At 44.2% G+C, this 26,293-nt stretch overlaps 2 long non-coding RNA genes across 2 annotated transcripts; one reads left to right on the top strand and one right to left on the bottom strand.

The window, feature by feature from the left end:
- Positions 1 to 832: 832 nt before the first annotated feature.
- LOC102152941 lies at positions 833 to 23,188 on the bottom strand. Its single transcript, XR_005362256.1, has 4 exons — positions 22,702 to 23,188; positions 20,958 to 21,165; positions 4,136 to 4,261; positions 833 to 3,188 (listed from the first exon to the last, which is right to left on the bottom strand). It is a non-coding gene; the product is annotated as an uncharacterized LOC102152941 (long non-coding RNA).
- LOC119876439 lies at positions 22,265 to 25,822 on the top strand. Its single transcript, XR_005362257.1, has 3 exons — positions 22,265 to 23,521; positions 25,037 to 25,375; positions 25,478 to 25,822. It is a non-coding gene; the product is annotated as an uncharacterized LOC119876439 (long non-coding RNA).
- The last annotated feature ends 471 nt before the right edge of the window (positions 25,823 to 26,293 follow it).

Genomic DNA, 26,293 nt, shown 5'->3' with positions numbered 1-26,293 from the left:
TGCCCAATGCAGGGCTCCACCACTCTAGGCGGGACATGATCCCAGGACCCTGAGATCATGACCTGAGCCAAAGTCAGATGCTCAGTCGACTCAACCATCCAGGTGCCTGGCCTACAGTTGGTATTGTCAAGCTCCTAATTTTTGTCCCTCGAATGGGTGCGCAATGGTAGGTGTCTGAGTACTTATTGAGCACCTACTATATGCTAGGCTCTAGGAATAAAATACTGGGGATATTGAAATATACAAACCAAGGCTGCTGCCCACATTAAAATTTACATTCTAATACAGTAGAAAATAAATTTTTAAAAAAGATTTTATTTACTTATTCATGAGAGATAGAGAGAGGCAGGGGGAGAAGCAGGCTCCATGCAGGGAGCCTGATGTGGGACTCGATCTGAGGACTCCAGGATCATGCCCTGGGTGAAAGGCAGGTGCTAAACCATTGAGCCACACAGGAATCCCTGAAAATCAATTTTAAAATAATCTTATAGATATGCACAAGTTTACAAAAACATTTATGCTACAATGCTTATTTCAATATTACTTGTAATAAACTAGAAATGACTAAAATATCCTTCATCAGAGGACGCTTTTTTTAAAAAGACTTTATTTATTCATTCATGAGAGATACAGAGAGAGAGGCAGAGAGAGAAGCAGGCTCCCTAAAGGGAGCCTGATGCGGGACTCAATCCTAGGACCCCAGGATCACGACCTGAGCCAACGGCAGACACTCAACCACTGAGCCACCGAGGTGCCAGAAGAATTTTTTGCAAAGATTTTATTTACTTCAGAAAGAGAGCAAGCATGAGCAGGGGGGAGGGACAAAGGGAGAGGGAGAAGCAGATACCCCATTGACCAGGGAGCCCAATACAGGGGCTCTATCCCAGGACTCTGGGATCACAATCCAAGCTGAATATAGAAGCTTAACCTACTGAGCCAACCAGGTGCCCCCAGAGGACTTGTTTAATAAAGTATGGTCCCAAATCCATTCAATACCAACTATGCAAGTGAAGAAGAATGAGGAAGACATATGTGTTGTGATCCAGAAATTGTCCAAGATACTTTGTAAGTGAAAAGAACAAGTTTACTAATAATATGAGAGCATAAATCCTTTACTTAATATGAAAAGGATATGCGTATATCCATATAAAACAATGGGAAGAATACATGACAAATCTTCATAAAGCAATCGCGGTAAAATGCTTGGGAACATGCCTTACATATAGTAACTGTTCAGTAAATGTAAGCTATTATTAGCAGTGCTGGTTATTATTACTGGGAAGTGGATTTGTATGAATTATGCGAGCAGAAAGGGACTTTTACTTTAAAATGTTTACCTTTCTATATTGTTAAAACTTGTGGTCTTTTAAAACAAGTATATGTTCCTTTTAGCATCAAAATTTTGTTTTAAAGATTTTAATTATTCATGACAGAGAGAGAGAGGCTGATACATAGGCAGAGGGAGAAGCAGGCTCCCCGAGGGGAGCCCAATGTGGGACTCAATCCTAGGACCCCAGGACCACGCCCTGAGCCAAAGGCAGATACTGAACCACTGAGCCACTGAGGCATCCTAGTGTCATAATTTTTAAAAAGGAGCAGAGGCTGGCTTTGCAGGAGGGGTAGAGGGGCAGTTGTGGGAATCATGCCTCACCACCTGTAGTCCTGCCCCCAAGACCAGGTTCCTGTTGCCCCCATGGCATGTTTTTTGATCCATTTAACACACAACAATATGTATAAATCTCACAAACTCTAATGTGAGCAGAGAAAATCTTGGAAAGAAAGAGTAAATCTGTATGTGTCCATTTATTTCAAGCCCAAAAGCAGGCCGGATCTATGGTGACGGGCGTCATGGAAAAATTTGCTTTTGCATTGAGCAGCCCCAGAAGGTCAGGCTTTTCCTGAAGTAATCCTCCACCTGAAGGATTGACAAGGGATTCCTTCTTCCCCAGGGACCAACACAGAGGATCATTTGGTTTCTCAGGGTAGCACCAAGGAGAAGGAAAGCCCCCTGGTCCAACCAGAAAAGACAAGGTTGGCTTGCAGATGAGGCTGCTGGCCACCATCTTCATGAAGTCGGAGCCTCAGCCCTCTGTGCTTTGGGACCTGAAAAGAGAAGAGAATGCCCAGAATCTCAGCTCAAATGTTTTGCTGGGTGACACAGCTTGTCTCTGTGGGCCAACTGTAGCCAGGCCCCTCTGAGTCCTCTTCTCAACTAGGCCTCAACCTTGGCCTATAAAGACTCGAACAAACACTGATAACACAGCTCAAGGCCGCCTTCCTAGGATGAGACTGGACTCCTTGGAGTGCTTGCCTGAGAAAACTCAAGACTGCCAAAAGAACGTACCGTTTGTTCTTCAACTCTGAAGAGAGGATCCCAGCTCCCCAGCCTCTGCAGGAGGGTAGTAAGCTCTAATTAGCAAGCCCTGATGACTTTCACACAGACCAACCCTTCTTCTCCACTCTTGTTCATTCTTTACTTCCTGGATACCCCCTCCCTCTTCTTTTCCAGATCACATCTTTTGGGTTCAGTTCACACTGGACTCTTTCTCTAATGCAATAATGTATTACTAATTAAAACCTGTTCTTACCACTTCATCTACTGTGTGGCTTTCTCCTTTTTTAAAAAGTAAGCTCTATGCCCAACATGGGGCTTGAACTCAAGACCCTGGGATCTTGAGTTCTAGCAATGGAGACAGCCAGGAACCCCTTGGCTTTGTTTATCTTTGCATAGAGAATCAGAAAGAAGAGAGAAATAAAGGAACACAGAGGTAGTTCTAAGGCTCTTCCAGAAGAGAACTATGCTTGCAAGGTGGGGGCTGTAGGAATCAGGGGGCTCTGGAGGCAGAAAGCAGATGTAGGTATGACCCACACTCAAGAACCAGTTTGACAGTTATGGCCAAATGTGAAGGGAAGAAGTAATGGGGAGTCACCTATACGTTGTTGTAATGGCCAGAATTACTGGTTAATCCCTAGTGGATAATGCCATGCTTCCAAATGTAAACAGAAGGCAGGCAAAGTAGCCAATACACTCAGAAAATCCTTCATAAGCTACCACATTTTAGAACACATTATGATCTTAGCACATAAGGGATTGCTAAACAGTACAACACAGGCCCATCCGATAATATCCATTGTTTCTACCAGTCTCGCCCATCATGCTAATAATGACTCTGTGAAAAGAAATTCATCTGAGTTGATCTTTTAGGAAAGTAACAGAAACTAAGTTCTTTTATTTTTAACCAATTAGATGCTATCTCTTTTTCCTTCCCTTTTACATATCACTTTCTCTTTTTCCCTAACTAAAAATTTGTTCATTAAAAGGTCTCTGTACAAATCCTCAGACATTTATACTTTATTATTTTTAATTTTTTTAAAGATTGTAGTTATTTATTTGAGAGAGAGACAGAGTGAGCATAAGGAGGGGGCTGGGCAGAGGGAGAGGGTCAAGCAGACTCCCTGCCAAGCAGTGAGCCTGACATGGGGCTTGATCCCAGGACCCTGAGATTATGACCTGAGCCAAAGGCAGACATCTAACTGGACTGAGCCACCCCGGCGCCCCTGTTTTTAATGATTTTAGTTTTAATAAACTCTATATCCACTGGTGCAATGAGGCCATTCATACTGGCTCAAGAGAGTCAACTGTTAGATTTTCAGGAATTTTACGAGACAGGTGAAGTCACATTGGTAACTTGAAATCCCCGTGGTGGGAGTATTTAGTGGGGCAGACCCTACAGGTGAAGGGATCAGCCCATGAGATGGCACCCCACTCCAGATGCCAGTCGTAAGCCTTGGGCCATCCATACTTTTGGCTATAAGCCACCTTCTCAGGTTTGATAATTTGCTATAAAGGCTCACAGAATATCAGAGAAGCACTTAAAAAGCACTTAACATCCTATTGCAGGTTTATTATCAAGGATATTATAAAGGTGGGGACGTCTAGGTGGCTCAGCGGTTGACCGGTTGACCGTCTGCCTTCGGCTTGGGGAGTGATCCCATAGTTCGGGGATCGAGTCCCACATCAGGCTCCCTGTGGGGAGCCTGCTTCTCCCTGTGCCTGTGTCTCTGCCTCTCTCTGTGTGTCTCTCATGAATAAATAAATAAAATATTTTTTAAAAAAGGATATTATAAAGGATACAAATGAACATCCAGATGACGAGGTACATGGAAGGAAGTCCCCAAGGGTCCCAAGCACAGGAGCTTCTATTCCTGTGGAGCTTGGGTGTCTCACACTCCCAACATGTGGATACATTCACCAACCAACCTGGAAGCATGATGGATAAAATCATTTGCCATTGGTGGTAGAACTAAAAATTTCAGCTCTCTGGTGACAGGGTTGTTTCCTGGGGCGGAGAGAGGCAGGGACAAGATCCCACCCAGCATCTCTCTAAGGACCTTCCAGGATTTGGCTTATTAGCATAAACTCAGGTACCCTTGAAAGGTGCTTATTATGAATAACAAAAGCTGCTCCTCTCATTTCTTTCACTCAGAAAATTATAAGACTTTTAGCATTTCTGTGCCAGGAACCAGGGATGAAGACCAACTATTATTTCTCATTATATCAAAAGATCACATGTCACAGGTACTCTTTGAAGTGCCAAGGCCAGGACTAGGGGGCATCTCCGGGCCTTAAGTGCAAAATTTAAGGAGCCATCAAAAAACTCCTCAATAATCCTGATAAATAATATTTTTTAAAAATCAACACAGGAGTGCCTGGCTGGCTCAGTCAGTAGAACATGGGACTCCTGATCTTGGGTTGTGAGTTCAAGGCCATGTTGAGCATAGAGCTTACTTAAAAATAAATTAATTAATTAAAAATAATTTTAAAAAATAATGCAAGATATCCATAATGAGCAAAATATGAAAATTTCAAATAAAGATAGGACCAGGGCACCTAGTGGCTCAGTGGTTGAACGTCTGGGATTGAGCCCAGGGTCCTGGGATTGAGCCCTGCATTGGGCTTCCTACTCAGTAAGGAGTCTGCTTCTCCTTCTCTCTCTGCCCTTCCCCCCACTCATACTCTCTCTCTCTCTCTCTCTCTCAAGTAAATTTTAAAAAATCATTAAAATACCTACTCTTTCAATTGTTGCATGCTAGGGATGCCTGGGTGGCTCAGTGGTTGAGCCTCTGCCTTTGGCTCAGGTCTTGATCCCAGGGGCCTGGGCTAGAGTCCTGTATTAGGGTCCCTGCAGGGAGTCTGCTTCTCTATCTGCCTGTGTCTCTGCCTTTCTCTCTGGGTCTCCATGAATAAATAAATTTGTTAAATCTTAAAAAAAAAAAAAAAAAAAAGAAGAAGAACATACAGAATGTTAGGTAAGTAGTGGAGGAAGAAAAGGTAGGAAGAGAGATGTAAATAGTCAGGGTGGTGCTGTGTGTGAGATTTTGGATGAAATGTCAGGGAAGACCTGACTCAGAAGGTGGCTTTGAGAGAAGCCCTGAAGGAGGCTGTGCAGATATCTGAGAGAACATTCCAGACCAAATAATGCAACAAGGGCCCTAAGGTGGGAACACCCTGGGTACATCTGAGCACCTTTGAGAAAACTAGTTTAAGTGGATGGATGAGGAGACAGTGGGAGGACACAAGGCCCCGTAGAAGGCAGGAGGGCATAGTATGCAGGAGCTTTAGGTCACAGTCAGGACCCCGACTGTCCTCTGAGTGAGACCGGGGTCTCTTTGGGGAGAAAAGTCACCCTACTTCTTTTTTTCCCCAAGACCTATTTTTAAACCCCCATGCTGACTACTTTGTGGGGAATAGATTACAGAGGGACCAAGTTCAGACTTAGGTACATATTAGGAGATTTCGCAATGATCTAGGTGAGGGGTGATGGTTTGTGTCAGGATGTGGACAGTGAAAGCGCTGGGAAGTGGTCAGCATTCAGATATCTTTGCAGGTGGAGTGAAGGGGATTTTCTGGTGGATTGGGTGGAGAAGGGAACATAAAGAGAAAGAGGGATCTAAGATGACTCTAAGACATTTGGCCTGAGCAGCTGCAAGTTTGAGTGGTTATTAACTAATGCTCGAAAAGACCACGGAGGACTCCAGGGTTTTGCTGGCTTGGGGTGGACACTGGGGGCACCATTCTGGACCCAATAAGTTTGGGATGTCCAAGACATCCAAGTAGGAAATGTCAAGTAGACAATTTGATCTTCTCTCTTGGAGCTCAGAGGTAGGATCTGGCTGCAGCTAAACCTTTGGGGCTCTTGGTATACAGGTAGTAATCACAGCCATGTGGTTGAGTAACACTACCAGGAGCATGGGTGTAGGCAGAGAAAAGAGAAGATCCAAATGTAACAGCACTCCAGCCAGTGTCAAACGTTAGCATGCTTCAGGATAACACACCCCCTGCTTGCTGATGCAAGGCCCTTAATCCATAACAGAACTAATCCCCTTTCTTTGAGATTGGCAGATCCCTGGCCTTGGGAAATGAGGGACCAGAATGTTCACATTCTGAGGCCAGAGCCTGTTTGAAGCCACCTTAGCTTTCGGATGAACCCAGCCATCTTTTAGCAAAATGTTTTTCTCTTTTAAGGCCACACAAAGGACTTTATTTGTTGTGCTCAAGATTGCGAATCCGAGAAAACCACCAAGGAGCCGACACGGTTGCAAGTACATGAGGGTTTATTAGCAAGCTCGAGCTTGGGTTCAAGTATACCCGACACAGCAGAGCAGGGACTTGGACCCTGAGGGGGGTTTTTATGGGCTAGTCTAGGGGATTTTCAGAAGGGGTGGAGGAATTTCTTAAGCTCTGTTTTCATTCCAATACGGGACTTTCTGTCTCTGTCAAGGGCGTTCTGAGCTCTGTTTTCATTCTGATATGTGACTTTCTGTCAAGGGCATTAAGCTCTGTTCTCATTCTGATATGGGACTCTCTGTCAAGGGCATTCTGCGTTTTTTCCTGTAAAGTTCAGCTCTTATTCACAGGGGCCTAAGGTGGCTGTACTTGTGCTAACGCTAAACTTGAGGTGGAATGGCCTTAATTTTCTCGGCCTCCGCAATTAACCAACCTTTGCACACCTGTAGACCTTTTCCTCCTTTACAGAAAGAACAGAATACTCTTATACCACCCCCAGGTGCCAAGGAAGCAGATCTTCTCAGACAAACCCTCTCTGAGCATTAAGAAATAAGAATTTCTTGCACAACTTCCAAGCACCAAGCTTACTCTGTAGCTGGCATCACTGAGTCTGCATGTAATCAAGAAATGACACAGACCACAACACTCCGTTAGTTGATCAATGCCCTTTAAGGGTGCCTAGGTTGTGCAGTCGGTTAAGCATCCAATTCTTGGTTTCAACTCAGATTGTGACCTCAGGGTCATGAGATCGACCCCCAGGTGGGGCTCCACACTCAGCACGAAGTCTGCTAGAGATTCTCTCCCTGCTGTCTGCTCCTCCCCTGCTCCTGCTCTCTCTCTCTCTCAAATCAATAAATATTTTTTTTAAAAAATAAAGCCCTTTACAAATGTCTGGGCCAGGCACAAACGTCAGAGTTGGGTTTGGACAAGGGTCCGCCTTCTCCCCAGGTGGCTGACCTCCTTAATAAAGTTCATATTGCTTTCCAATCAAAATTCTCTTGAGCATTGACCTTTGGAGAGCTATGGGCGCCTGAACTTGGATTTAATTAGCATAAGAACTGAGCCCAGGGACACTCCCATATCTAGAGCTGCACTGTTCAATACAATAGTCTTTGCTCACATGTGGTTATTAAAATTAAATTTTAAACTAAAGTTAAAATTCAGTTCTTCAAGTATGCTAGCCTCATTTTAAGAGGGTAACAGCGCACAGGCCGACTGATGTAGTTTTGGAATGTAGGTGAGGTTTGGTGGGGTAAGGTCCGGAGCCCACGGCCGAGATAGAATTCTTAAGACATTTATGGTACAAAAAGGTGATTTCATTAAAGCACCAGAACAGGACCTGTGGGCAGAAAGAGCTGCTGCCCGGGGTTGTAAGGGGTGTCTGATTTATATACTTGGGAGTTGGGGGTGGTAGGAAAAGAGAGGTTTTCAAGAGAACTTTCATAGGCAAAAGAGGACCTACAAGATGCTGGAGGCCTTGCCATTGTCAAATTAAGGTTGTTGCCCCGTCCCCACCCCCCACTCCCCAGGAAAGTATTAACATTCAGACAGTTGGGAGCTTCCTGGAGGAACATTACACTCTGTACCTACCTGTCAATGGGCTGCAGGTTATAAGGACATTTAATTGAATCTACAGTTCCCTCTGGAAGTTAGATTATTGATAAGCAATCACTAAGACATTTGTGAACTGAGAGAGACTGGTGTCTGGCAGGACTGTGATCCCTGAAAGTTAACCATTTGTTTTTCTTTTCCCTTAGCTTTAGGGCAGCCAGGGCTACCTGAGGAAGGTCACCCATGTCCCACCTGTGTGTGGGCAGGGGAGGGCTGGTGTTTCAGCTCCTGCTTTGTCCTCAGCTGCCTCCTGCTCCCTCGTCCCTACCATACTGGAGAGTGCAGACACAGAACGTCTGGATCAGTGCAGAAAGTTCTGGACCGCACTGATTTAGAGGGGAAGAAGGGGAGAGGAATCAGCAAAGGTACAGAGGAAACCAGGGGAGTGTGGTATCTTGGCAGCCAATGGAGGAAAAATATTTCTAGAAGACACTTCACAGCGCCCAATGCTGCTGGGACTGAAAATGAGCACTGGCTCCACAGTGCGGAACAGCAGGAGCAGAAATCTCACGGTGAAATCAAGCAGTTTTATTGTCCAGGGGAAAATAGGACAAGGGCAAGATCTGTGCTAGGAGTCAGTGGGACAGTTAGGGAGTCAGGGCAGGGTCTCCAACACAGAAATATGGAGTCAAGGCAGCTAAAATCAAACAGCACCGGCATCCCATTGTGCAGCTGAGACAGAACCCCATTGACATTCTGCTTTGCAGCCTTTGCAGAAATGATATCTGCAGAATGTCCTAAAATAAGACAATGAACCATGAAAGCATTTGTCAGTATCACGGGCAAGGGATAGGTAAGACCCAAGTCGCTGGATGTCATCAAAAAAAGAACCATAAGCACGTGGACATTCACCTAAGAGGTAGACAGGTACATGACCAAAGCCCCGATTGGCATGACTCAGCATACCCTGATTGCATAAGAAAGTTCCACAAAAGACCCCATAAAAACTTAGGAACTAAACTTAGGAACTCTGAGGGCAACCCACTCAGGCCCCCCTCCTTCTCTGGGAGCTTTATACTCTTGCTCAATAAACTTTGCCTTGCTGCCCTCATCATTCTTCAAAGTGGCATGACCAAGAACCATGGGCACTAAGGGGACACCAAATCCTGTAACAGCAAGGAGAAAGGAGATCCAGAGGGATATTTTTGGTTTGTTTCTTGGTTGGTTGGTTGGTTGGTTGGTTGGTTGGTTGGTTGATTGGTTTGTAGGACAATCCAGCAAAAAGAAACTGATGATGTGGGAGAGAAAGGGGAAGTGCCCGGGAATGACCTTGAATCAAAGATAGGATAGAGGCTAGTATGCCCCCGGTACTCCTGATGGCATGTCAGAGACAGCACTGGGGCATGGACGCAGGAGATGGATTGGTGTAACCAGCCTGTGAAAATCCCCATCTGATTAGGTGATTTTTATTTTTTTATTTTTTTATTTTTTTTATTTTTTTGCAGTGATGTCTGAAGCCAAGTCTCCAGCTGGGAGAGAAGCTGGAGGAAATAGAAGCAGGAACAAAGGAGGGAGGGGGTGCTCATAACCATCTGGGGTAAGACAGTGCAACCAGCCTGCGGAAGTGAATGCTCACACATTTACAACAAGCCTCATCCGGAGGCTGCCTTCGTTTCCCTCAGCCAAGTTCAGCTGCACAGGTGTGGTGTTGAGTGAGAGGAGCGCTGGATCTTGCCAGGATTATGGTTCCAGCCCAGGGATGTGACCAAGCAACAGGAGATATCTCAGGCTTCTGAGCACAAGCACGTGCTTGTCTTCTGCTTCACAAAGGGGAGGGGATGGGATGGGGTGGCTTCCCTGTGGAGAGGGCTCCTCAGAACAACACTCCTGGCCTCCTTTCCCACCTCTTTCCCAGTAGAGGAGAATGCTTATCTGATTGGTGAGTCAGGAGAAGGAAAAGGTGTTCCCTCTATCTTTTCAGACGTCTGTGTGCAGAGCTGATTCTGCTTTGCTCTCCACCATGTCTAACTGTGTCAGTGCCCAGATGACAACATCTGTCTAACTCAGGGGTGAAGGATTAGGGAGCCCACTGTGGCCACACACCCAGCACTCTTTAGAAAGCTGATATAAACTAATCCACGCCCGATTCCTCAATTAGATCCCAATTTGGGCTGAGAAGAGAAAGTTATTTATCAGGTTTCTCCATCACTAACATAAATTATCAGCCCATTACACATTCATCCAGCTGACTAAGACCAATATTACTCAATGCAATCCCTATCAAAATACAACAGCATTTTTCATGAAACTAGAACAAATAATACGAAAATTTGTATGGAACCACAAAAGACCCCAATGGGGAAGGCAATCTTGAGAAAGAAGAACAAAGCTGGAGGTATCATAATTCCAGATTTCAAGCTATACTACAAAGCTGTACTAACCAAAACAGTATGGTGCTGGCACAAAAATAGACACATAGATCAATGGCACAGAATAGAGGGCGTAGAAACAAACCCACAATGATATCATCAACCTGTGACAAAGGAGGCAAGAATATACAATGAGGAAAAAACCGTCTCTTCAGTAAATGGTGTTGGGGAAACGACAGCCACATGCAAAAGAGTGAATCTGGATCACTTTCTTACACCATACACAAAATTAAACTAAAAATGGATTAAAAACCTAAATGTGAGATCCAATAAGAAGTTACTATCCAAAATATATAAAGAAGTTAAATAACTCAAGATATATATATATATGTAATCCACATAATACTGATAGACATAGAGTTTTTTTGTTTGTTTGTTTTTTGTTTCTAAAGATTGTATTTATTCACTCATGAGAGACACACAGAGAGAGAGGCAGAGACATAGGCAGAGGGAGAAGCAGGACTCAGTCCCAGGACCCCAGATCATGACCTGAGCTGAAGGCAGATGCTCAAAGACTGAGCTGCCCAGGTGCCCCCTGATAGACACGGTTTAAGTACAGAAGCCCTCTGTAGATGTGCACGGAGAGAATTTTCATCTGTCAATTTACTATTGTAAATTATCCTGCTGTATGCATTTACATAGATAAAACTTTTCACTCTTTTGCATAATTTTGTTACAATAAATTTCCAAACCAAAGATTATGGAGTCGAAGCTCTTGATATATATTTTCTAACTGCTGTGTTTATCAAGGGTTCCTAACTGGGTGTGGTTTGAACTTGTTTACACCTGTCAGTATATAAACCTGAACTGCTTTTTATAGCCATTGCCAAGATACCTGCCCCAAAACAAAATCTTGTTAAAAAGATTCTGACTGGGATGCCTGGGTGGCTCAGCAGTTGAGCTTCTGCCTTTGGCTCAGGGCGTGATCCCGAGGTCCTGGGATCAAGTCCCACATCGGGCTCCCTGCAGGGAGCCTGCTTCTCCCTCTGCCTATGTCTCTGCTTCTCTCTCTCTCATGAATAAATAAATAAAATCTTAAATAAAAGAAAAAAGATTCTGACTCCCATTTTATGTGGCAGAGAAGGATTCCCACAGATATTTAGGCATTGTTTGAAAGTGCCTGCTCATGTGCCGTTCTTTCAATACTGTCTCACTAGTGAAAGAGCTATTTTATTTTATTTTTATTTTTTAAAGACTTAATTTATTTATTTGACAGAGAGAGAGCACAAGCAGGGAGAGCTCCAGGAAGAGGGAGCTAAAAGCAGACTCCCCACTGAGCACGGAGCCCGAGGTGGGACTTGATCCCAGGACTCTGGGATCATGACCTAAGCTGAAGGCAGACGCTTAATCAACTGAGACACTCAGGCACCCCGAAAAAGCTATTTTGTTTTATTTAATTTTTAAGAACTATTTTAAATAATATTTTGGCAAGACTATAAAAAAACATATCATTAAGATTTTTTTAAATGAGAAATTAATCCTGCTTGTTCTTCCCGTGTCGTTTTAATGTGTCTCCATGTTTCTGGGCACATGGATATTTCACTTGGTTAAGCATCTGTCTTCAGTTCAGGTCATGATCTCAGGGTCCTGGGATCAAGCCCCAAGTGTGTAGGGCTCCTCACTCAGTGGGGAGCCTTCTTCTCCCTCTGTCTCTGCCCCTTCTGCACTCGTGCTCTCTCTCTCTCTCTCTCAAATAAATAAATAAAATCTTTTAAAAATATTTTTATATTAAGTTCTTCTCCCCTCAACATTTATTTTTGAAATTGCTCAAACCTACTAAAAAATAATACAATGAACACCCATATATCTTCTTCATAAATTGTTAATACTCTGCCACTTTTTCTGTCTATCCTCATATATATATGTGTGTGTGTGTGTATTTTTGCTGAACCATTTCAAAGCAAGTTGCAGACATAATAAATTTTGCCCTTAAATTTTCCAGCATTTATTTCCAGAGAACAAAGACATTCTTCAACATGACCATACACTGTTATCACACCTAAGACATCTTATACTGTTATGGTTATGCTAGCTAATATTTGGGACATATTTAAATTTCAAATTGTTCCCAAAATGTCTCACAGGATTTTTTAAACATCGGGACCCAGCTGATAATCATGCATTGCATTTGGCTGTTGTATACTTCTTTGCTGCTACTGCAGCACCCCCAAAGGAACACAATGTCAGCTTGTCTCATTGCTGGTGATGCTGAGTTACGACTCTGTTAAGGAAATTTTTCCTTCTGGAATGAAGAGATAATCTTTCATGTAAAACTTGGAGACTGTGCCCCCAATGACTTTCTTCCTTTCACTCAACAGTGTGGTGATTCTGGCTTGGATCAATTATTACATGGATTTTTGCAAAAATAATTATTTTTTAAGATTTTTTTTTACTCTATCATTCCTTTTACATTGATTAGTTGGAATTGTCTCATAAAGAAGAGCCATGCAGGGGCACCCAGGTAGTGTAGTCAATTAAGCATTGGACTCGATTTTGGCTCAGGTTGTGATCTCAGGGTCGTGAGATCAAGCCCTGCATTGGACTCCACGCTTAGTGGAGTCTGCTTCTGTCCTCTCTTTGTCCCTCCCTTCACACACACACACACACACACACACACTCTCTCTCTCTCTCTCTCAAATAGAGAAATAAATAAATAAATAAATAAATAAATAAATAAATAAAAGAAGAGCCATACATTCCCTCATTTAACTTTGTTTTAGTATTACTAAAAATTTGTGGATTGCGTTTTCACTGAAAATGTAGAATCCATTAACATCTTGTTTTTAACACAAAATTGCCCCAAATAGGGTAGCTCGGGTGGCTCAGGGGTTTAGCGTCGCCTTCAGCCCAGGGCACGATCCTGGGGTCTCGGAATCGAGTCCCACGTTGGGCTCCCTGCATGGAGCCTACTTCTCCCTCTGCCTCTCTCTCCCTCTCTCTGTTTCTGCCCCTGTCTCCCCCTGTCTCTCTCTCTGTCTCTCATAAATAAATAAATAAATAAATAAATAAATAAATAAATAAATAAATAAATAAAATCTTTTTTAAAAATTGCCCCAAATATGACCAGTGCAAGCCTCTTGAAACTACTTCTATGCCTTCTTATTTTAATGAGGCAAATCTTATAGACAGGGAAAGGTATAAATCTTAAGTGTACAATTTGAAATCTTATTTTTTATTTTTTTATTTTTTTAAAGATTTTATTTATTTATTCATAGAGACACACACACAAAGGCAGAGACACAGACAGAAGGAGAAGCAGGCTCCACGCAGGGAGTCCGACGTGGGACTCGATCCAGGGTCTCCAGGACCACACTCTGGGCGGAAGGTGGCGCTAAACCGCTGAGCCACCCAGGCTGCCCCACAATTTGAAATATTAAAAATAAAAAAGACTTATTTAACCAGCACCTACATAAGATACAGAACATTTTTACCATCCCAGAATCATTCCTATTACCCTTTGTCAATCAATCCTTTCGTCAATAGGCGTCAATCCCCTATTCTGATTCCTACACAGAGATTAATCCTGCTTGTTCTTCCCATGTTGTTTTAATGTGTCTCCATGTTTCTGGGCATTTCCTTCCTTGCACAAGAAAAGGTTTCCGGCTCACATTATCTCTACACTAGCTCTGGAATCAGCCATTTCTCCAAGGACCCCTATTCTTTTTTTTTTTTTTTTTTTTTTTTTTTTTTTTTTTTTTTGGACCCCTATTCTTTTAATGAGAAGTCGTATTTAGACTTTAGGATCTGAATGTTATCATTGTTATTGGGATATCATTGTTTCTAAGCCTTTTCCTTTTTTAAAGATTTTATTTACTTATTCATGAGAGTCACAGAGAGAGAGAGAGAGAGAGAGAGGCAGAGACACAGGCAGAGGAAGAAGCAGGCTCCCTGCAGGGAGCCTGAGGTGGGATTCGATTCCAGGTCTCCAGGATCAGGCCCTGGACTGAAAGTGGTGCTAAACCTCTGGGCCACCAGGGCTGCCCTTCAATGGACAGAATCAGGAAACCACACACTTAGAGAAAAGCTAGAAGAACATGACAAAACCAATCAAAAATAAGTAGCCGACCTGATACTGCGTTGCCCTGAATACACATGTATGTATATTGTATACATTATCGGTATCAGCCTGGACTTGTGCAACTTTTTTAAGATTTTATTTATTTGTTCATGAGAGACACACAGAGAGAGGCAGAGACATAGGCAGAGGGAGAACCATGATGAGGCGCTCGATCCCAGGACCTGGGGATCACAACCTGAGCAAAGGCATATGCTCAACCACTGAGCCACGCAGGTGCCCTGCATTTTTATTTTATTCAATGGCTTATAAGCTTTTACTATTATTATTTATGCTAATATTTAAATTGTTCCATATTTAGAGGTTTTCACACTGGCTCCTATATCAATAAGGAATTTAAAAAAAATTTTTTAAGATTTATTTATTTGTTTGAGAGAGAGAGAGCAGAGGGAGGGGCAGAGGGAGAGGGAAAGAACCTCAAGCGGACTCCATGCCCAGCACAGAGCCAGACAAGGGGCTCAATCCCACGACACTGAGGTCATGATCTGGCAACCCCTTTTTAAAAAAATCTTATGCCTCAGGGCACCTGGGTGGTTCAGTCAGTTAAGTGTCAGACTCTTGACCTCAGCTCAGATCTTGATCTCAGGGTCATGAGTTCAAGCCCTGAGATGGGTGGGCACGGGGCCTACTTTAAAAAAAAGTCTTAAGCCCCAAAGTCTCACCACAATTGATATTAACAATAATTCCTTAATATAATGTCATATTCAGTTCACGGTCAAGTTTCAGGATTACCTCACACTGTAAGTTCAGTTTAAATCGGCTTCCAAACAATACACATTGTTTGTTTATAAACTTTGTAAGTCTCTTAATCTATAACGATGCCTTCTACCCTCATGTATTTTCATGCTATTTATTTGTTGCTGAAATCACATCTCTTGTCCTATAGAATCACCCACATTCCGGATTTGGTTGATTGCACTTCAATATGTTATTTAACATTTTCCTTTATTCCCCCAATTTCCTGTACATGAATAGGTAGACCAAGATGCTTGATTACATTCAGGGCTATTCTTTGGAAGAGAATGCTTTGTGGTTGGCACTGTGTGCTCCATATTATATCATATCATGAGGCACAGAGCATTAGACTCTCCCACTTGTAGTGATCAGTTCAGTCTTTGGGTTGAGGTGGGGTCAACTTGATTCCTCCACTACAAAACGCCACATCCACCATTTACCTGATTGGCAGGCATTGATAATTCTTATTTCACTAGTGTTTTAAAGCCATAAAGTTCGAATTCTGTTGTTTCTTCTGCAATATTATGCTGTAATTGATATATAGAGAAAAAAAATGCCTTATCAACTATGATTACCCTGGAATATTGTTGGAAAAAAAAAGAAAGAAGAAAGAAAGAAAGAAAGAAAAAAGAAAAGAAAGAACGAAGAACAGAAACGGAAGGAAGAAGAACGGAAGGAATGCAGGAAGATGAGACGAAGCCCGAAACCCCGCATCCCTCACCACCTCCACTCCTCCCTCAGCACGCCCTCCCGCTCCCCCGACTCCATCCCTCCTCCAGCCCCATCCTCCCTCCAAGAAAAGAAAGAAAGAAAGGCACCTGGGTGGCTCAGTCAGTTATGTGTCTAACTCTTGGTTTTAGCTCAGGTCCTTATATAAGGGCCCTGGGATTGAGCCCCATATTGGGATCTGCTTGTCCCTCTCCTCTCTCTCTCTCTCTCATAAATAAATAAAATCTTTTTTTAAAAATGAAAGAAATGCTTGATTCCTTCCCTTCATTAATTTTTCCGAATAGAGGCAGCTGGGTGGCTCAATGGCTGAGCATCTGCCTTCAGCTCAGGGCATGATCCCAGGGTCCTGGGATCGAGTCCCACACTGGGCTCCCTGCATGGAGCCTGCTTTTCCCTCCACCTGTGTCTCTGTCACTCTCTGTGTGTCTCTCATGAATAAATAAATAAAATCTTTAAATTTTTTTTTCAGAATAATAACAGTGACCAACGAACATTTTTAGAATTCCTATAAATTCATGGATTTTTATTTAATATGCTTCAACACATCACAGTCAAAATTGTTTTTATGTTCAAACTGTCCCATTTTTTGAACAGTAGGATTCCCTTTGAGTTAGCTTATGCATGCTTTTTCTTCTCTATTGAGGTATAAAATAAACATAGTAAAGTCAACTTCCACTAACCTTAAATATACAGATGTTGAACTTTAACACATATATGCATCCAGTAACTACCACTCAGATCACTCAGATCAAGCTCTTGGATGTTTCCAGCACCCCAGAGGGTTCCCTGAGATCCTTTTCATTCAGTACAACCCTTTCCAGGGGGACCGTCTCTTCTGACTTCTCAAACTTCATATAAGTGAAGCCATTCAGTATATACTCTTCTGTACCTGGTTTCTTTCACAGAATATCTGTAAGACTCTTCCATGCTGCTGCACGTACCAGGAATGTATTATTTCTTATTTTTATTGCTGTGTAATAGTATATTGCATACATCAACCCAAATCTTAGTTTTTATTCTTCTGCTGATAGACCTTTAGGTCATTTCTAGTTTTACTATTAGGAATAAAGCTGCTTTAAAAAAAAAAAAGGAATAAAGCTGCTCTGACCTTTCTGGTACATATTTTTTACTGCTCATGTAGACTCATGTCTTGAGATATGTATCTATCAATGAAATTGCTGTATTGAAAGATTGGACTCAGGACACCTGGGTGGCTCAGTGGTTGAGTGTCTGCCTTCAGCTTGGGGCGTGATCCTGGGGTCCTGGGATAGAGTCCCACATTGGGCTCTCCACAGGGAGCCTGCTTCTCCTCTGCCTATGTCTTTGCCTCTCTCTCTGTGTCTCTCATGAATAAATAAATAAAATCTTAAAAAAAAAAGACTGGACTCTGGCCATTGTGGATATTGCTAAACAGTTTTCAACAGTGGCTGTTTTAGCTACACTGTAGACAGTGGCTTCAGAGAGAGCTCTAGTTGAATCCTCACCAACACTTGGTATTGTCAGTCTTTTTTATGTTTAAGCCATTGCTGTTGGTATGTAGTGGTACCTCATCCTGTTTTTAATTTAATTTGTATTTACTTGTAATTAATGATACAGATTGGCTTTTCACATATTTATTGATCATTTACATGTCCTCTTTTATAAGATACCTATTAAGAATTCCCTGTCCTCCCATGGTTGTTTCTTCTTGGTGATGTTAAATTTGATCACTTGATTAAGGTGGAACCTGACATACTTCCCACACATTAAAGGCTCCTTTCCCCTTTGTCCCAGTTAAGTGACCTGTGGAGAGAGACTGGGAGACCACATGAGTGTCTGGCTCGCTGACTTCACATCCACTGATGACTTTTGCTGGATAAGCAACAACAGTGGTTGTATGGTGGGCATCAGTACAGTCTCGATAGGAGTCTCTCCTGGTCTGTGCCTTGCATTTTCACTGTTCCAATAGTATCTTTTATGGAACAGAATGGCTTCATTCTAATGAAGCTCAATTTGTCACTTTTCTTCTTTTAAGGCTAGTGCCTTTTGTTTTCTGTTTAAGAAATCTTCGCATCCTGGGGGCGCCTGGGTGGCTCAGTTAGTTATGTGTCCAACTCGATTTCAGCTCACGTCATGATCTCAGAGTCGTGGGATTGAGCCCTATATTGGGCTCTGCTCTGGGTCTGGAGCCTGCTTGGGATTCTCTCTCCCTCTCCTTCTGCCCCTCCACCCCATTCTCCCTCTCTAAAAAATAAATAAATAAAAGAAGAGAGAAAGAAATCTTTATGAACTCTAAATCTGTACATTATTCTAAAACGTTATTGTTTTACCTGACACATTTTCATCCATGATCCATCTTAACATTTTATTAGGGTGCCAAGATTCACTTTTTTTCCCATGCACATATCCAGTGATCCTATCAGCATTTGTTGAAATAAATAGGTATATTTTAAAATTCGTAGGGGCAAAAAAAAAAAAATATTCGTAGGGGCATTTGGCTAGTTCAGTCTGTGGAGTGTGGGACTCCTGATCTCAGAGTCATGGGTAGGAGTCCCACATTGGACATAGAGCCCACTTGAAAAAGTAAAATAAAATAAAAATTGTGACAAATGTGACATTTGAACTAGTTGATGAGCTGAGTGGGGGAAATTTGAACGCTGAATATTTGATGATATTAAAGTGTTAATGTTATTTTTCTTTTTTTTAAGATGCAAACATTGTTTTCCTTTTTTAAAAAATTTTTAAAGATTTATTTACTTACTTATGATAGACAGAGAGAGAGAGAGAGAGAGAGGCAGAGACACAGGCAGAGGGAGAAGCAGGCTCCATGCCGGGAGCCTGTCGCGGGATTCAATCCCGGGACTCCAGGATTGCGCCCTGGGCCAAAGGCAGGCGCCAAACCGCTGAGCCACCCAGGGATCCCCCTAATGTTTTTTTTCTTAAATGTAATCATGGTATTATTGCTAGTTTTTTTTTTTTTTAATTTATTTATGATAGTCACAGAGAGAGAGAGAGAGAGGCAGAGACACAGGCAGAGGGAGAAGCAGGCTCCATGCACCGGGAGCCCGACGTGGGATTCGATCCCGGGTCTCCAGGATCGCGCCCTGGGCCAAAGGCAGGCGCCAAACCGCTGCGCCACCCAGGGATCCCTATTGCTAGTTTTTTAAAATTCTTATCTTTTAGAGATATATAGATATATGTATATCTTATCTTTTTTATATATAGTGAATTTTTTACAGAAAAAATGATATGATCCCTGGGATGGCTTCAAAAGAATCTGGGATACATATCAACATAAAGAGTTAAAACATCTTTGTATTTCAACTATAATGGTTATTTCTTCTAATCTAGATAAATATGTCATAAAAATTAAAATATCCTCAAGATGAGGAAGGAAGGTTAACGTGTTACATTGAATAACATATGCTCACTTAGCTGTGCATTGACTCCAGCTAATTGCACACCCACATGTAGCTGTCGGACTCGCTCTTTTTGGTGCTTCCATCTGCTGCCCATACATGAAGGAGACACCTCCAAACATTTGACGCAGAGTCATGGGGGGGGGGGTGGGGGGCTGTGTCTGGTGGCTTGATGATGTTTCTCATCTCTGCTTTCTTTTTATTTTTTAAGATTAAAAAAAATTTTTTTAAGGATTTTATTTATTTGAGAGAGACAGCACAAGCATGAGAGAGAGCTCACATAAGTGAGGGGAGCAGCAGAGGGAGAGGGAGAAGCAGACCCCCGGCTGAGCAGGGAGCCTAACACGGGGTGGGGGGGGGGGGCTCAATCCCAGGACCCTGAGATAATGACCTAAGCCAAATGTAGATGCTTCACCCACCGAATCCCCCAGGCGCCCTCATCTCTGCTTTCCAGGAATGTCAGCAGACATATGAGGATCCAAGTTTGGTCTCATCCAGACCCAGGCCTGCCTTTGTTCCATGAACATACATGTAGACTGTCTAACAGTTGTGAACATTCCAGGAGATGGTGGGTTTTGCTGATTTTTAGGTCTTGCTTTGTATTATTCCTTGTATCTTTGGGCTCTCCCCCTCCTCCACTGGCATTCAAACACACACACAGGCATAAACTTCCCTTCCAGCATAGTTCTTATTAATTTTGTCTACATTTTACATTTTCTCTGAACTCGATGATGTTGTTTTGTATAAGATTTTCCCTAAATTCTGGGAAGAAAAAGCCCCCATACAATTATTGCAAACTGGAATATTTCAATTAATAAGTGTTCTGTAATCAGAAAGATGCTATAACATCAAACCAAGTGATACTTTGGCACTCTGTGTTTTCTTTTCAAGGCATTTCTTTCTCACCTTCTGTGAGAAGAGGGATCAAGATCAAGATCCCTTGCCCTAGACTTTGACCAGGCACAGGATGTGCAGGGGCCACCAGGTGCGCCCCTGTGCTCTTCTCACCCAGAGGCCGCTTGTTTTGATTGGCTTTTGTGCTCCCCTAAAAACTTCCCTGGGCATTCTCAGAGTAACCCTTTCCACCCTTTTAGCTATAAATAGCAGCTCTTGCACCCCAGTGCCCTTAGCCGAAGCCATGTTTTAATCTTCTGGGAGTCACTTGGGAGACAATCCCAATCTGTGTTTCACTCTCTTTCTGAGACCATCCTTGTACACATAAAAATGAACATTTTTAGGCTGGCAGAGATACTTACCAAATGTGAGTCTCATTAGTCTTTGTCATGTTTTAAAGCCTGCTGCCACGGAAGGAACCCTGATGACGGAATGGAGGAACACACTACAAGCATTGCTCTTATACCTGCTAATGTCATTTCATGCACATGTGGCAGGAGGGGCACAGGTGACCTGCCTTGGCCTCACTCTAGTGGGGTGGGTCTCCTGGCATCGGCACACATCATCAAAACACTTACCAATATCTAACAATAAACATTAATATGAAGGAGGTTTGTCGTCTTGGTGCTCATCTCTGAAGTATCATGGCTGGGGGCAAGTAGGGAGGTATTCTCCAGAATGGCTGGAATGAAGGAGGCCATGGGAAGTGAGGCAGGATGGGGAGAGGGAGCAGAAGAGGAGGCAGGTGCTTCAGGTGGTCTGAGCACCTGGAGAGTGGAAGGTCACCTAAGAAGAAGAGTAGAGAAGTATTTGCACCATCATCCAGCCCTTGAGTGTGTCTTTGGTCACCAGTGGGTAGGAATGAGTTCTGAGCACCTTGCCAGGAGTAGAGGAACAGTAATAGTGGGGCATGACTACCATTTTCCTTGGCTGACACAATTCTACAGACCCATTTCATTCAAATTCTTTCTCTCTCCAGCCACACTCCTCAGAACCAAGGCAGAGAAACTGATGTTAGTGGCAAGACCTAGGCAAGCCAGCATCAAAACACACCTGCTAGCTATCTTGAGACCCAAATTGTCCAAATTAGATTGTCTATATGAATTAAGTAAGAATAAAAGTAAATGAGGAAGAAGGTTAGCATCAAGATGGAGACATAGGTTGTTCATGACCTTAGTCTCCCTCACAAGAAAACCAACTAGCAACTAAACATGGACAAGACATTATCACTAAAAATCCCAGAACATGGGGTGGGAGGGTGGGTAGGGGAGGCTGAAACAGCCCCTGGAACACAGTGAAGAAGCCCCACTTGTCAGAGTGAGCACAGTCTGAGACCTCACCCAATCATGTTGGAAGCCCAATAGGAATGGTTCCATTTTGATCACATCCTTCCTTCCCCTGGCCAACACAGCAGAGCTCCAAGGGGGCACCCTGGGCCCACCATTTTCCCAGTGGGTAAAAGAGAACCAAGAGCGGACATCCAGCTCTCCAATGTTCTGGGATGCTTCTGGGGAAGCCCACTGGGTACGGCCTCATGGAGATCACCAGGGGAACCCATGGGGCTGCACCAGTGGGGATCAGAGAGAGATGGACAAGGAGGCAGGGGTTACAGCAACCAGTGCTTAGATTTTGGAGGACCACATACCTGCTGGCACCAGTATCCCGACCAGATACCAGGCAGCAGCTCTGCCCATCTGCAGAGCTAAGCTGGTGGCCCCTTCTGGCCAGGGACCCTGACTGACTTGGAGTTCTGTCTGATTTTGATCCCCACTCAACTGGGCTGAACCCGATGTGGAGCACATCCTACATCCTGCCTGGGCAGGAAAGCAAATTCACCAACGCACCCAACTGCTCGGCATAGCCTCCAGTCTTGCCCCTCTGGAAAACATGGCCACAGTTGCCTGGCAGCCTTGAAAGACATTCTATGGCCCTTATCTCTCAAAAGCATGCACTTCCTCTCAAATAAATAAAATCTTAAAGAAAAAAAAAATTAGAAATGGAGATCTATGAACTGTCTGACAAATAATGAAGAATAATTCTCTTACAGAAGGTCAGCCCGCAGACTGCAAGAACATGCAGACACCCAAGCAAACTTAGGAAAACAATGCATGCACAAAACGAGAAACTCAGCAAAGAACTAGAAACCATTAAAAAGACACACACAAGCAGCAATCCTAGAATTGAAGAACGCAGTGACCGCAATGAAGAATTTAATAGTGAGGCTGAGCTGGAGGCTGGTTAGAAAGGGCCTTCTCTGGGTCACCTCTGTGCTCCTCAGGGTTCTTGGCAAGAGGCGTGGTGTTTGCTTGGCCAGGTCCTCACCTGCGATTCCAGGGCCACGCTCTGCGGCCGAGCCTTCCCAGCTCCCACCCTGGGCCTGCTGCCTCCTCTCTCATTCCTGAAGGCAGTGGGGGAGGGGAGCGCGCAGGTGCTCGAGGAGCGCGCCTTCGCTGCAGATGCGCTGGGATCCACCTTTACTCATCGTGGGTGACAGCCGTCAGGGTTTGGTTCAGCCTCACACCATCAGCTCAGAAGATGAGTCCAGAGCAGGTCATCTGTTTCTCGAATAAATTCTTGGTCCGTGGATGCCATTTGGATTTTCCACAGGATTCTTCTCTGCATTCCGAGTGGGCGCAGGAAAATCCTTTCTGTTCACTCCTCAGCGTTATCTTCCTCCTGGGAGGCTGGGCACCTGCATAAAGAAGATGGCGAAAACCGACGAGGCGCTGGGACCCCAGCAGAGGTTTGCAAAACAGCGGGCCCTGCTCGCTGGGCGGGGCCCGACCGCGCCTCCTCCCTCCGCGGTGGCTCCCGGAGCTGCAGTTCCTCTTGCAGCCCAGCAGGTGGCGCGCCGAGCACCAACGCCGGAGCCCAGGCCCCCCCACCTCTTGAAAGCACCCCGCCCAGCCCCACTGGCTAGAGTTTTGATTGATTTTTCCATCTCTTGGAGCACTGACTGTTTACACACACTTTCCTTCTTTCTTTCTTTTTAAGATTTTATTTATTTATTCATGAAAGACACAGAGGCAGAGGGAGAAGCAGGCTCCACGCAGGGAGCCCGATGCGGGGCTCGATCTCCCAACCCCGGAATCAAGACCTGAACTGAGATCGAGTGGGATGCCCAATGCGCCCCCAGGGATGAGTAAGCTTTTTTTTTTTTTTTTTTTTGTATGAGAGAGAGAGAGAGAGAGAGAGAGGCAGGCAGAGATACAGGCAGAGGGAGAAGCAGGCTCCATGCAGGGAACCTGCCATGGGACTCGATCCCGGGACTCCAGGATCACACCCTGGGCCAAAGGCAGGCGCTAAACCGCTGAGCCACCCAGGGATCCCCGATGAGTAGGTTTTATGAGCACTGGGAGTAGAGGGTGCTTGTGGGCTTCTCCAAGGCATAGGGTGCAATTGAAGCGAGGACAGTGGCCTGGAATGAGCTGCCCTGGGCCTCAGTGTCAAATCCTCAGGAGGCCCAGTCGGCGCCTCACCGCACTGAGTGAAGGCAGCAGCAACCAGAGCCTTGGGAGGCGTTGCTCACTGTGCCCTTCTCTGTGCCCTTCTCTGGCATCACTGGAAGTGCTGGACAGGCTGTCAGGTGTGAAGGGAGCACCTGGGACCAGGCACCCAGACCCACAGTCAAATCCCAGCTCAGCCAACTACTTATTTAATTATTTATTTATTCATGATATATATATAGAGAGAGGCAGAGACACAGGCAGAGGGAGAAGCAGGCTCCATGCAGGGAGCCCGACGTGGGACTCGATCCCGGGTCGCCAGGACCACACCCTGGTCTGCAGGCGGTGTCAAACTGCTGAGCCACCTGGGCTTCCCTAAGGTGATGCTTTTAATCCAGGGCCTAGGGCAGGCTGGGTGCTCACAGAGCTGCACTTCTGCCAGAAAGACAGTTTAGCCATATATTGCTCACAGATGTTATGTTTGCTGGCCTTGTCTCCACAACAAAATTTTGAGCTTCATAAGGTCATGGAGCAGGTTGCCTAGCACCGGGCACACAGTAAGCAAAGAATAAACAGATCTCTGTGCCAAGTGCCAATGCCAGGATACTCAGATGTTGGCCCTTCCAACATCAGTCAATGTTCCAGAAGCCAGTATATTCAGGCTTATAAATTCTGGAACTTTTCCTTTTAAGGACTTAAACTTTATCTATGATGATGTCACATGAGATGCTCCCAGGATCACAGAGAAATTCTACTACTACTCCTACTACTAACTAACCTTTATTGAATGTCTACTGAGTACCGGACAGTATGCTTTGTATGCATCAGCTTATATGATTAATATTAATATTATCAATAATTGATAAGTATACTATTATAATATTATATTACTATTATATTATTAATAACAACCTTATGGGGTGATTTATCATTATTCCCACTTACAGATAAGAGACCGGTGGCAGAGGACGGGTAAGGAATGAATGAGGCCTATGCACTAGCTAGGGTGTAAGTCCAGGTCTTTTTGATGATGGAGCTCTTGCCCATGGCTACTCTGCCATCCAGCCTTCCAGCCTGTGAGCACCTCACACAGCATCCAGCACAAGTAAAAGGTGGCTCTCTTCCCTCCATCGAGGTGTATCTATCAAATTTAGGTTGAAACCATTCCAGCAGTGAATAGGCTGGGTATAAACCCGTCTCTCGGCCCTCAGGTGATCCAATCCCAGTCACAAGCTGTAATGTGCTGCAGAGAAGTACAGATACTTGGAGCTCTTCCAGCTGAGGATGGAAGGGGGACAAGATGTGAGAATCCAAGCACCTGGTGCCTCATGCAATGACATCATCAGCAGGTACAACCGTCCCGGGAGGTTGGCCTCCCAGGGGAGCACTGGGAAGACAAACAGAAGGTAGGAGGGCCCCATGAGGATCGGAGAGCTGAGCTGGATGTTCCTGAGAGATAGAAGCTCTGTGTCCTCTGTCCCAACCCTAAGACCAACAGCCTCTGACCCAGATGCTGGCCATTGGAATCTCTTCTTTGGGAAAAAAATAAGGTGAGCTTGCCACGGAGCTTATTTACTACACAGATGCACGGAGCTAATTTGAGCAACTGTACCCAAGAATCCTTCTAGTGCAACTTATGTAACTGAAACAAGGTCACAGAGTAATCTCGCCAGAGTCGGAGGATGTGCATCTGGAAGGAGAACACAACCCCAGGATGGTGAGAGGAGTCCTCTTGTTAACCCATTCACATTCCTGGACAAAACTGAAGACGTAAGACAGATGGGAATAAAGGGGACTGAACGTTTTCTGGTAAAATTGGTGATAATCTGTGATGCCTGGGTGGCTCAGTGGTTGAGTGTCTGCCTTTGGCTCAGGTCGTGATCCTGGGGTTGGGCCTGCTTCTCCCTCTGCCTGTGTCTCTGCCTCTCTCTGTGTCTCGCATGAGTAAATAAATAAAATCTTAAAAAATAATAAAATTGGTGATGATCTGACCACAAAATAAAGGTAAAAGCACCAAGCCCTCTGGGTTTTGTTTTGGTATTATCATAGCTGCCAAGGGTTGTCATGGAAACCAGCAAGGGTGTCAAATCCTAGCACTCATGGCTTTGTGAAGAGGATTTGAAGATACTCTGATGGGAGCTTTTAAAAAATAGAAAATGTCTTGAACCCGGATGAGCTGACCTCCAAGTTTTCTCTCTGCCTAGCCTGAAATGTTGTTTATCTTTTCTGGTTACACAGACTCTAATAATGCAGCAGGAACTGGTTCCGGGGAAGTCTATAAAATGTTCCATGAAGGTTTCTTCTCAATTGTCAAAGGCCAAAACCTAAGTTGACCGAGGCTAGGTCAGACAATGGGGAGAGGCAAGGTTCGTTAGCTTGCACAAGGAGGGAGGACTAAAGCTGTCTTCAAAATTATTCAGAGACCCCAAGATGGCATTAGGAGTAACTCTGTTTTGCCACCTGTCACC

This window comes from Canis lupus, chromosome 7 (assembly GCF_011100685.1).
Source record: "Canis lupus familiaris isolate Mischka breed German Shepherd chromosome 7, alternate assembly UU_Cfam_GSD_1.0, whole genome shotgun sequence".
NCBI lineage: Eukaryota > Metazoa > Chordata > Mammalia > Carnivora > Canidae > Canis > Canis lupus.
This window is presented reverse-complemented; position numbering and strand designations above follow the sequence as displayed.